At 41.6% G+C, this 5,741-nt stretch overlaps 1 non-coding gene across 1 annotated transcript; it reads right to left on the bottom strand.

Annotated features, from left to right (window-relative positions):
* Positions 1 to 1,207: 1,207 nt before the first annotated feature.
* TRNAR-ACG (transfer RNA arginine (anticodon ACG)) lies at positions 1,208 to 1,280 on the bottom strand. Its single transcript has one exon. It is a non-coding gene; the product is annotated as a tRNA-Arg (tRNA).
* Positions 1,281 to 5,741: the final 4,461 nt, after the last annotated feature.

Raw genomic sequence — 5,741 nt, 5'->3', positions numbered from 1 at the left:
AACTCAGTTCAAACAGTTCATCCACTTGTTTTACGCTGGAAAAAAAGTGTTTCTTTTAGTCCTTTCTGATACACTTCTTGCTGGATTGGTTGCTTTATCCCTACATCTCTCGAAGAACAGCTCCCTGTCTGCGCGTCATCGAGGTGGATTAGAAAATTCTAGGTTGTGAACAGGTCACCCCTGACTCTTCTCTCTTCCATAGTGGGAAAACGTGAGTCCTGCAGACCTTTCTTATAACTGAACTTTTTTCAAATTCTGGTGACTTCTTTGTTGTCTTCCTCTGGACCTTCTCTATAAGTTCTGCTTCTTGAAAGGTGGTGGCCAAACGTGAGAACTCTATTCTACTTTTAGGTCTAACTTATGAGCAGCTTTTTGAATACTGCCTCAGCCATACACTTGAATGACGTGCTGATATCCGCCACCAGACAATTCGTCTCCTCTATTAAACTTCTCCTGTGGTGACGGATTAGACTCCATGTCAACGTAACATGTCCCTCACACACACACACACACACACACACACACACACACACACACACACATTCCTTCAGCTTATTACCTGCGAAACGATATTCAGGTTGATGCGTTCTTTTAGGGTTTCCAATCCTCTTTATATCCACACGAGTTAGATTACATCGACCATGTATCAGACCAGCTCCGGAGTCTGCCCAGGTTTCCTTTGTAAGTTCGATGATGCTACTATGTTCATTGCTCTCCACTTCCCTCATCTGCAAACATCGTCAAAAGTCCTTATACCTGATGTCAAGTCATTCACAAAGATCAAGAAGATTAATGGTCCCAGAGTAGAATCCTCGGGGGCATTCCACAGCACAACCCATTTCGAGCAAGCATCTCTGACATGCGTCTTTTATTCTCCTCCACTGTGATGATCTTATGTCCGTCAAAGGAATCCTGCCCGGTAATCCAGCCTCATTATCAGTCTCTCGTGTGGTTCAGTGTTCAATGCTTTCTGACCGTCCAGATACGAACGATCCATCCAGCTTTCCTTTTCGTCCAAAGCAGAGCTCACTCTTCAGTAGGAATCAAAGTGGATCTTTGGACGCGACCTTCTTCCCCCGACAAAGTATTGACGGTCACTTAGGGAATTTCTCCTCTGCAATGTCTTGAGGGCATTTTGATAGACAGTGTCGTCGTCTGCTACTTAATCTTGGTCGATACTATTGTTAACGATTGAAAAAACACATGTCGACCTTGCCAGGATTCGAACCTGGAATCTTCTGATCCGTAGTCAGACGCGTTATCCGTTGCGCCACAAGGCCTGTGATGTTAGATAGGGGAGCTTTCCTGGTGTTTGTCTCTCTCTCTTTCCCTGTCTCTTTCTGCCTCTGTCCCTCCCTGTCTCTCTCTCTTTTTTCTTCTTAAGTATACTTAAGGCCAGACTACCTCGTTTGAACTTTGGGTCTGTGTTTTATGATAATCTTTTCCAGCACCTTATATACTATACACTCGTAAGAGAGACTGGTATACAGTTCATCGCCACCTCTCGGTCTCCTTTCTTATATGTGTGTGTGTGTGTATATATATATATATATATATATATATATATATATATATATATATATATGACATTTGTCGTTTTCCATTCCCCTGGCACATCCCTTTTACCCTCTCAACATCACGAACATTATTTTCAGAGGTGTGTCTCGTGCATCTACCACACTTCTTCAGCATATATGGTAACATATCAGGACCATGTACCTTTTATGGGTCAAGACACTATACTACGCCATGCGTGTCTTTTCTAGGTAAATCACCGCTTTTTTTAAGCCTCCTCCCCATTCTAGATCATTAGTGTTGAGGCCGTAGTGTCTTCCACTGTGAAAATCCTGTTGAGCTTGTCGTTCAGTTCCCCACATATTCTCACATCATCATCATCCACAACTCTTCTTCTGTATCCATTAAGTGTAAAGTTTCGACGGGATTTGCTCCAAGGAGTTTATTAGTATCTTAATCCTAATTGGAGTGTAGCTTGGAAGCTGTAGAAATCCCATGACAGGGGTTCTGGGGTTGAATGATTAATTAGATCATATATGATTACCTGTTTGTAACGTACGAGGAGGGAGTTCTACACTCTTAGGTGCCCCGTCTCTTGTACTTTGTCGACTAGCAAACAACTTTGTAAACTTATGTGCACTCCATATTCACAGTTTCTTCATTCACTTCATTTTATTCATCTGCTGCTTTCATACTATAAAAGTATTTCTTCCCTCCTTTTCTAACTTGTTTCTTGTTCAGTTTTACGTTGTGGTGTGTGTGTGTGTGTGTGTGTGTGTGTGTGTGTGTGTGTGTGTGTGTGTGTGTGTCACATATTCTAAACATAAAGGAGTAACTTGAGGGGCGAACTTGCACACAGACACACACACACACACACACACACACACACACACACACACACATACACACACACACACTAGCATATGCTTCTCAGGTTTGGTCACCATACCTAAAGAAACACAAAAAGCTAATAGAGAAGGTCCAGAGGAAGACAACAAAAGATAATACCAGAATTGAATGAGTAGAAATATAGGGAAAAGCTCGAGCCTTTGATTTGCACACTTTGGGAGAGAGAAGGTTGAGGGATGGTCTGATCACAACCTTAAGGCTTCTTAACCAGATCCCTGACGTAGACAAGTGAACAGTTCTTCGAAAGGATAGAACAAATGGAGGCCATAACATGAAGTTATAGAACAAACTTGAGCCATAACTTAAAGTTATAGAACAAACTTAACATAAGGTATGTAAGGAAGTGTTCTTATAGTATAAGGATAGCAGATGAATGGAATAAACCTGCTGGGGAGATGGTACAACCAGAGAACACTCAGAAATTTGAAAATTGTATGATAGTAAAGATGCTACAAGAGACTGGGACCCTCCACGAGTGTAAAACACCCCTTCCTCGTATAGTACAAATAGGTAATTATAGAACGGTGAATACACAGCGAATGAATAAGATGTCGTGGCTTCACATACAGTCTTATGATTTGCCTCGGTGGTGAGTCGTGGGACGGGTGGTGGTGGATGGCAAACCCCCTCCGGAAAGGCTACCCCCCTTACGCCCATGGGTACATAACCAAGGCGCCCTCTGTTCGGAGAGACTTACGACCCTGGCCAGCCAAGCCGCCGACGTGGCCAGACTACCGAGTGTCGGAGGACCTGTGGATGAGGTCGTCTGGCAGTTACAGGTCGCTGGAGGTGACCTATTGCTAGGGCGTGGGAGCTGAGGTGGTGGCGCGCCCTCCTCCTCCTACTGCTGCTCCTCCTACTGCCAGTGTGTCGGACCCACGGCAGCTGACCACAGCTCACCTCAGCCCCACTTCCCTCCCACAACAGCAGCTGTCTCCCACGCTATCACAGGCAGCGATGCATAGCCAAGTGAAATATCGGTTCGTTAAAAACACACGTACGATGCGTGCATCTTCCTACGTCAGACGTAATTCAGCCTATGTACCACTTCGCTGTGGAATGAATTGCGCGGAATAACTTTGCATAACGTAACGTGGACATGTGCCCCCGCAGGTACCTGGTTGTATAAACATGAGAGAATCGTGTAGGACTCGCTGAAACGACCAATTAACCGGAGATAAATGCCCTACTACTGGATTTTCTTTTCTTACGAGAAAAGTGAAGAAAACTTCGCATTAATTTAACTATAGATGTTCTTAATTTCAGGCCCTTTGAAGACAATTACGTAATGCTGAAATATGAAAGGTAATAGTAATAATTATGGTAATAATAATAATGATAATGATCATAATTTTAATGATAACGACATGGCGATATCATTATACGAATGTGAATAATGATGGTGAGAATGCTTGATTCGACATCTGTATCGACGAACTAACGTATGTATAAACATGTAGTACAATGGTCTTTGAATTGCTGCATTTCATATATATATATATATATATATATATATATATATATATATATATATATATATATATATATATATATATATATATACATATATATATATATATATATATATGTATATATATATATATATATATATATATATATATATATATATATATATATGTATATATATATATATATATATATATATATATATATATATATATATATATATATATATATATATATAAATATTCAGTTGTATGTGTAGTTACTTAATCATTATTATCATAATTATTATCATTATCATCATTATCATTAGCCAACCCCAGGACTTCCTTTCTAGTGGTTCCTGTAGCTTCAAGTCTGCCCTACAATCAGTAGCAGGGAAAGGATGGAATCCTTTACAGTATAAAGATCTAAAGCGAGATTAAACCCGAAGACGCAACCACGCTCTATATCACTCACACCTAAACCACAAGCAGGTGGAGTCCCACGTAACGCCACGAGAAACAGACACATTTATCATTACCAAAAGTTTTATCATCTTCCTTGAAGGTTCTACACCACCAGGCTAGCAACAGCTGACCACACTGTCCTCCTCCCACCACCGCCTCTACTCCCATAAACATTTATGCCTGATCTGTATACAGGAGGCTGAGTGCTTGTAGTGGACCTGGGGAGATGGTGAGGAGGAGGAGGAGGAGGAGGAGGAAGAGGGAAACTGTACATACGTCAGGCAAGCTCAGATGGGAGCGATCGTCGAGGTGGTGGGTTGAGTGGGGGGCCGGGTAAGATAGTGCCGTGTTATGGGGGTGAAACAAGGTAATGGGACTTTTGTAGTCGGGGTGACAGTGAAAAGCACATGTGTTCACTAAGGTTTGCAGTGACCCTCCCCAATAACGGTGAAAGATGTTTTTTTTCTAAGTATAATGAACAGTAAAGGGTCTGATTATCGAGTTAGTGTAGCAGTGAACTAGACCTACTGATCGAGTTAGTGTAGCAGTGAACCGTTTTTTTTTCATAAGAGCAGTGAAGGCTTTTTTTTTCCATAGGGTAACAGTGAAAAATATACTTTTTTAGTCAGTGTAGCAATGAAGGATAGTTTTATCTTACATCTGATAGTGAAGCAATACTTTTCTATCTCTGACGTAAACTTTGCTGTGTATTTGTCCAAAAACTTTGCTCAACACGGAACATTATTAACATTATCAATGATATTTTTCATATTTGACAATTAAAACCAGTCGAGGGATCTGTGTGTGTGTGTGTGTGTGTGTGTGTGTGTGTGTGTGTGTGTGTGTGTGTGGCAGCTGTCAGTAGAATAACTCTGATAACAGATTACCACTCTCCTTATCTCGTATTATCTTTAACTCTGTTCGTATTTCAATCTGTTGATCAAATGCCTAAGAGCCTCTCCCTCACACACATACTCAGCTACAGTGAAGCACGACCCTATCGCCGGGCTTCCCCCCATGGTCACTGAGTCTCACTGCAAATGGTCAGCGTCTCCTTCTCTTTGTATCTTCACCTGTACCACTCTGTGTCTCCTTCCCCATCCTGGCATCTTAGAGTAGAATGCTCGGCTCACGTCTCCATGACTCCGACACACACACACACACACACACACACACACACACACATATTATATGTAGATATATACATAGATAGATAGATAGATAGCTATCTGTATAATCAGATAAGATAAACACTTAAGACAGCGAAGCACCAAGACTTGTAATGACCAGTACAATCCCTGCCACAGGAGAATGATACATATGCAACACGTTATCTAAGCCGTCACTGGAGCCACTGTCAGCCCAGGTGTTTGATATGTTCCTTAATGAGCGGCGTGAATGCGG

This window comes from Panulirus ornatus, chromosome 10 (genome assembly GCF_036320965.1).
Source record: "Panulirus ornatus isolate Po-2019 chromosome 10, ASM3632096v1, whole genome shotgun sequence".
Classification (NCBI taxonomy): domain Eukaryota; kingdom Metazoa; phylum Arthropoda; class Malacostraca; order Decapoda; family Palinuridae; genus Panulirus; species Panulirus ornatus.
This window is presented reverse-complemented; position numbering and strand designations above follow the sequence as displayed.